The following is an 8,099-nucleotide window of genomic DNA, read 5'->3' on the forward strand; positions in this document are numbered from 1 at the left end:
ACAGTCCAAAGAAATGTGGTAGGTGAGTTAGGTAAGCTAAATTGTCTGCAGTGTTTGTGTGGGAATATGTGTGAATGGATGTTTCCCATTGATGGGTCACAGCTGGAAGGGCATCCACTGCGTAAAACATATGCTGGATAAGTTGGCGGTTCATTCCACTGTGGCGACCCCAGATTAATAAAGGGACTAAGCTGAAAAGAAAATGAACGAATGAATGAAGGACGGAAAAATTCCAAGCCTCGGCGCATGGTCTAATTAGGTTGTGCTTAATCTCTTAATGCGTTATTGGTGTGTTTTGAGCATAATGTGCATTAAACCAATCAGAGCCTCATCTCCCATTCCCTTTAAGAGTCAGTTGCAGTTGCACATGGGGCATTTGCATTTACATGGCGGACTTTGTAAGTAGAAAAACTGAATGCTTTACTAGCGAAAAAACAGTTAAACAGACCATCTGCAGTGTGAGGATGAAGAACAAACCTCCTCCATTCGGCCTTTTTACTTTGTCTTTAGTTTAGAAAAATAATAACTTCTGTAACATTTTAATCTTTAAATTTTTTTCATATGTAAAGATATTTGTGTATTGCTTTACATCCTGTGTGTATTAAGCAATGTGAACGTGTTTTGGACCTGAATAGGCGCATAACGTGTTCTGTGCGAGAATTTAGACCAGCTTTCAGTTGGTCAATGGCACAGTCTATTTCAGTTCAGTTCAAAATAGCAATGCTTCAACAATGCACCTTAACACACCTCATTTTTAGACAAGAACACCAATGAGTCCACTAAGTGGAGCAAATGGATTTGCTATTTAAACAACGTGGCGCAGAATGTGAAAATTAGGGTTGTGCTGGTCTGAAAATAGCAACAAATCATACCAAACATGTCTCATTGCGCCATGTGTATGATAGGGCCCCTAGAATCTGAGGGTTGAAAAAAATGTAAATGAAAAAAAATGACAGAAAATCACTTTTAAAGTTGTCCAAATTAAATTCTTTAATTTAAGATAAGCTTTATAAATTATCTAATGATTTTTTTTCAGTATTTTGACTATCTCCACAAATAAACCTGTGCGCTATAACACTAGTTTTGTCTTTCTTTTTTTTTTTTTACATTTGTGAACATAATGAATTACTTTTGCCCCCAAACTCTTACTTTGTGTCAAAACACTAGTTTGACAAATATGAGCTGAGGGCAGTATCTCTGGTGTCCAGAGGCAGTGTTATGGCATTTGCCCTGGTGGTTAAACACACATACAGCAAGTGAGTGTATGACAGTGACCCTGCTCCCCTTTGCCCTCATTTTGCTCCGGGTGAAAGATGAGCCAGGATAAGACCCTTTTCATCCTTCATCCACAGGTTTGACACTTCTTTGTTAAACCCAATCCAATACCTAAGCTAACTGAACTTGTAAATTAGGATGTTCAGGTTGCCTGAAGCAAAGCTGTACTTGTTTTAGAGCTTCCTCTTTTCTTTTGTCGCTCACAACATTTGACATAAAATAAGATAGGTATAGTAATAGGAAAAATACAGTCAACTCCAAAAATTTATATTTCACAAAAATGCCTAGCCTAAATGAACACTAGAGGCTGTAAAATGCATATTTACATGCATATTATACTTACAGACAGTGGTGGATAGTCACAAGAAATACTTTTCAACACTGTAAATAATTCTACTATACACTGTAAAAAAATAAATAAATAAAAATAAATAAATATATATAAATATTTGTTACTGTAAACTATTAAAATCAGTTAATCAAATTTTAACTTAGTTTTTTTTAAGTTATACAAGATTTAATTACAGTTTGTGCAATAAGTCAGCTTCAACTTAAACAGGTGAGGAAATAAGAAACGACATAAAATTGAACACAGTTGTCCACCAAATTTTGTCAAATATGTTTGTCAGAATGAAAAACAATAATATATATAGTAATTTAACAGTTCACAGCATTGATTGCAGCATGAATAAACAATGCAGTTACTGTTTTATAAATGAACTGTACTTCTATTTGTTATCTTTTATTTATTAATACTTTTTTATTGCGGTTTATAGGGGATATGACAATATTTACATAAACCTCTTATACATGTAACCACACATGGTTTAACCAAACATGAACTGATTGGCAACAATCATAAATATTTCATGTGTATTAAAATGTTAGTGCGCACGTGTGTGCGGCGCGTGTGTGTGCCTGTGTTTGTATTGTTATGGTCGACTCTGATCTTTTTGAATTTAAATTGTTGTGCTGTGCAAATAATGTTGCTCATTATTTTATATTTGTTGAAGCCTACAGTTCAGTGTATTTAACCATTGAACTGGTATACTCAATATGTTTGCCATGGCAAGTCATTGCTTCTTCGCTTAACATATACTGTGCTAGTATGTTTGTGTTGTGTTCTTTAAAGGGATCCTTGGGCATTAAGACTCGTATGCCTAAATAGAACATAAATTATGTCTCTTAATGAAATATGCAGATAAAAACATGAAAGATTGTCTTCATTTTGTACTCATTTTGGACCATGGGGTCACCATTATTTTTAATTAAAAGCACACCAAAGCAAATTTTAATGAATTAAATATAAATAAATATATAAACAATACAGATTTATTTTCCCAGCTTTCTTCACTTATATTTATGCCAATCAATTTAACCACAACTGTCTATATGGCAAAAGAAAACATAGTTTGGCCTACAAAAGGCATTCTTACATGTTCTAATCATTTTCAAAGATTAATCACATTTAAGAGACACACAGAACAAAATGGCACAACTGAAAATTGAGGAAAAAATAGATTCATCCATTAATTCATTTTTCTTTGACTTAGGCTCAATCCCAATTCTACCCCTTAGCCCTTCCCCTTGCCCCTACCCCTCATTTTGGGCGTTCACGTCAAGGGGTCGGGGTGCCCCAATTCTCTTTAACTTGAAGGCGTAGGACTAAGGTGGAGGTGGTGAATACCCCTTCGAACGAAAATTTTTCAGTACCACACTCAAAACCAAGGGGTAAGAAAATTTCCCAGAATACACCAGCCACAACGGCAGTATTCCTGAACCCGGAAGTAAGGAGATCCACAAATTAGTATTTTTTTGTCATTATTACGAATTTTTTCAACAAACAAGCACATGTTTTAATTTATTCATAACCGCGTTTGTGTTTTACCCTCATGCTTCAAAAAAAAAAAAAAACGCTACAATAAAAACCGCTAAATTTTGCTATATATAATAAATAATCATAACTCCTGTATAGCAGTCCCACAACATTCTGTCACTTGATAACACTCGAATACCCTGTCAGAATAGTCTAGTGGCTGGGAATGAGCTTTTTACAGTGTGTGCTATAATGTTAATGTCGTTTTCGTGTGTATACATAGATGAATATGGCCACTGTGTTAAATGCACAGTATTGTTACGATCTTATTGCCATTATATCGTTATGAGAACATAATATATGCCTTCAGTGATTTCTTGAATATAAATACCAAAAAATCAAGCAAATGGAATAATTACAGAGATCGCGATGACATATGATGATGTGTGCAGGTGCTGTAGTCCTGTCCCAATTCCTAGGGGTAAATTTTGAAGCCCTTCACCTTCACACTTGGTTTTAAGGGCCCAGGGAAAGGGGTAGGGGTACAAAAATTTGGGATTGGGATTGGGCCTTGATCTTTATTTTATCAGGGTTTACCACAGCGGAATGAACCACCAACTATTCCAGCATTTGTTTTATGCAGCGGATGCCCTTCCCGCTGTAACCCACTACTGTGAAACACCCATACACTCTTGCATTTACACACACACAATCATACACTGGCCAATTTTGTTTATCCAAGTGACCTATACGGAGCACCTGGAGGAAATCTACATGGACACAAGCAGAACATGCAAACTACACACAGAAATGCCAACTGGTCCAGCCAGGACTCGAACCAGCAAACTTTTTGCTATGAGGCAATAGTGCTAACCACTGAGCCACAGTGCCGCCCAAAAAATACATATTAAATATATTTACTATGAACATATTACTCTAAAAAAGCTCTTGGAAAACAGTCCCTACCACAATTTTTGATTGCTCCTGAGCCAAGCAAGTCTAGTACTGGGCATGCGGAACACTATTACTACCGCAACACAACTGTGAATGTACAATACTGATACAATGCCAAATTGCATGGCTTTTGGTCATTATTTTCAGACTAGCAGCACCAAAAAGAGAAGCACTGTACATTTTCACTGCTTTCCTTGTGATAAGAAAAGAACCAAAAGATGCCTTTAAGCTTTTAGCAAAGCACAGATTTTGAAAGAGCGTACAGATGGGGATGATGTAAGCGGTATCATCAGCACCATCAGTAAATGACAGTATGGGAACATTCCAATGTTTGTCAGTCACTGAAGAATGGAGTTAAAGAGAGACCTGAAAGTCAGTATGTGTATTTTTCTTCTGTTATGATAGGTACAGCAATGAAGATGGATGTTGACAAGTTTTGGCATGTTTTTTGTAGTATTTCTTCTCTCTGTCTTTTCTCAACATGGATTTCACTCAATTTTTGAAAGCACTTATACTCTTTGGGTGGAGGGGAAATCAGGTGAAGAGTACCATCACTTTGACTAAAAATTTCAACTGAAGGCTGCACTATAGGGCTAATCAAATAAAAATTTGATTAATTTGTAATAAAAAATTTTGCCTCACCTATCTGTCACTTGTCACTATGTCTATGCCATATCTATCTCCTTTTGTACTATATTCTTGTGATGCAGAGCAATCGGTTTGAATCTGGTGAAGCATGGTTCCACAAAACAGATCTAAAATCAAGATAAAACTATGTGGCTGTGATGGACTTTTTCTTACATATGCTTTTGAAAACACTATTGGTTGGGTCACCATTTTTCACAGAAAACATATTTGTAAAGGTGCTGTTTGAATTGTCACCAGATGTTGGTAAGAGATCCATATATGCAAAGAAAATAATATTAATTAGTTTACAAATTAAGCTACGAGTAATAAAATAAAATGACACAGGAAAAAAGTATTGAACACATGAAGAAAGAGAGTTGTAGAAAGGCATTGAAAGCCCAGACTGCAGCTGAAATCTCTCAGTAGTTATTCAGCAACCCTCTGCCCTTCATCATTGTAAATTAATATTAGCTGCTTCAGTCCAACATCTACATTATCAGGATGATGAAGATGAAACTAAGGTCGACATTTCAGCAAGACAATGATCGAAAACACAGCCAAGGAAACTCTCGAATGCTTTCAGAGAAAGAAAATCAAGCTGTAGAATGGCCCAGCCAATCATCTGACTTGGATCCAATAGAAAATACAAAATAAAGATCAGATTTGATAGACGAGACCCACAGAACCATCAAGATTTTTACACTCTGTTGAAGTCTGTGAAAAACTCACATCTGAGCAATCATGTGATTTCATTCTCAACATAAGAGTCGTCTTTAAGCTGCCATCACCAAAAAAGCCTTTTATATAAAGTATTAAATACATTTCAGCAGTTCAGTACTTTCTCCAGTTTGTCAGATTTTCTTTGTTTTGTTTTATTTTTATGTTTGTATTTTTTGGGTTTTTATTAAAATCTGGTTCAACTCCATGTCAACAGCTCCTTTAGAAATATTATTCCCAGAAAAAAAAACATGGTGGCGTGTTGAATACCCCCCCCCCCCCCCCCCCCCAACTGTGTGTGTATATGTACATTTGAAGTCAGAATTATTAGCCCCCCTGAGTTTAATGGAAAGAAGATTCTTTTCAACACATTTCTGAACATAATAATTTGTTATGTAGACAAAAAAAAAAGAAAAAAAATAGCTGAAATGGGCTAATAATTTTGACCTTAAAATGGTTTAAAAAAAAAAACTGCCTTTATTCTAGCCGAAATAAAACAAGTAAGTAATAAAAAATATGATCAGACATACTGTGAAAATGTTCTTGCTCTATTAAACAATTCAAAGGGGGGCTAATAATTTTGACTTCAACTAATATATATATATATATATATATATATATATATATATATATATATATATATATATATATATATATATATATATATATATATATATATATATATATATATATATATATATATATATATACATATATATACACACACACACATATATATATATATATATATATATATATATATATAGATATATATATATATATATATATATATATATATATATATATACAGACACACAGACACACACACATATATATATATATATATATATATATATATATATATATATATAGAGAGAGAGAGAGAGAGAGAGAGAGAGAGAGAGAGAGAGAGAGAGAGAGAGAGAGAGAGAGAGAGAGAGAGAGAGAGAGAGACGCAATATATATATGATGTTTGGATTATACGTCCCAATTAAAATCATTTTTAAAAGTTGTGATTACAATTTTGACCAAAATTATAATGATTATTATTTTTCCCATAATCCAGCAGCCCTGATTATGTATAATGTGTGTTTTGTTGTTTTGCACTCATTTGAATTATCAGCAGTAGTTAGCAGTGCAATGAATATAAAACAACATCATTATCTGACATCATGTCCAGTTTCCAACTAGAAAACACTTTTTAGTGCCGTTTAGACAGTGATAATGGTCACAAAATGTCCACAGAGGTGGTTGTAAAGAGATAGACAACACTTGAGGTCAGGTCAAGACCTTATTTCCTTATCTGACGATAATTGCTAATAAAAATAACTTGGCACTTTTGCCCACAGACAAAAGCTTCATGCAGTAAAAAGCAAACGAAAAGATACATAAAAGGAAAGGAAGAGTAAAGAAAAGAAAAATGTTTCTCTTTTAGGTCTTGTCCACTGAGGCCTACTGACAACTGCTTCTTTGCATTGAGACTGTACAGTAGTTTGCATTAGTGAATCCTGTTGTCATTAACCATTAGCATCTCATTCACAACGCTTTGTCAATTAGAAGGAAGATCTAGGAAGATCAAGGACAAAGTAAGTATTGTTTTGAACTTTTTTTCTTTTTTCCCTAAATAATTAGCCTTTTCCAGAGGCTGTTTCAAATATGAATAAGGAGTGGATGAGAAAAAAAAACTCAAGAAATCCCACGGATCAACATGTGCTGCGTTGAACTAATTACATGACAGAAAATTACTAGCAGATGCATTTAGTTATTTGTTATAAAAAGCTGTTCCTTGTTTTTGTTGCTGAGCTGTGTGATTGTTTGTGTAATAATAGAGTGAAGTGAGTTGAGAAAAGGAACATGATGAGCTCGAGTGGTCAGTGAAGCTCAAAGTGTGTGCAGGTGTTTCCTTTAAACACTAATAAATCAACTAGCGCCACAGTTTCAGATGCTTACAGCACTTCTCAGCAGCCTAATTTTAAACTCTGATTTGAACAACGGCATCCCAGAAAGGAACTACATGTACTTACTGTAGCAAAGTTGATATAAATTATACATTTAAAGTTCATTTAAATGAAATCTGTAACCAAGTGTACCAACAGAGTTGCAGAATCAGTTTAGAAAAAAAATTGTTAAAATCAATGTCAAATAAATGAAAAACTATTTAAATGATCTTAAATAGTCAAATCAGTAAGACAAGAATAATTTGTGGTTTGTTATATTTTAAAAACTGTTAAATAAACTTAAAAGAGATTAAAAAGTATCAAATCAAATTATAAAAGTACTTATAAAAAGTCTTACAATAAAATACAATTAAAGTAAATAAGTTTTAATTGCTTACGTAATATACAATTTTAGCATAAATGAAAAATTAACACTAATAAAATACAATGTAAAATAAACGAAAAACTAAACAAAAATATATAAAATTGATAATATTGATAAATATAAAATTAAATATTGAAATCAATTTAATTTAATGAAATTCATTTAATGAAATTAATTTGAATTAATGAAAATAAATGAATAAAAAATTTTATGAAAATCAAAATGAATTAATTTTGTGTTTAAATAAATAGTTAAATGAAATAAAATGTAAAAATTTATCAAAACAAAATTGAGTTAAAAAATAATAATTTTAATCATTTAGTTGAATAATTATGATTTTATAAGAGATTTTAAATAAAATAAATATAAAATAAAATTAACGAAATCC

Source organism: Danio aesculapii, chromosome 15, assembly GCF_903798145.1.
Source record: "Danio aesculapii chromosome 15, fDanAes4.1, whole genome shotgun sequence".
Classification (NCBI taxonomy): Eukaryota; Metazoa; Chordata; class Actinopteri; order Cypriniformes; family Danionidae; genus Danio; species Danio aesculapii.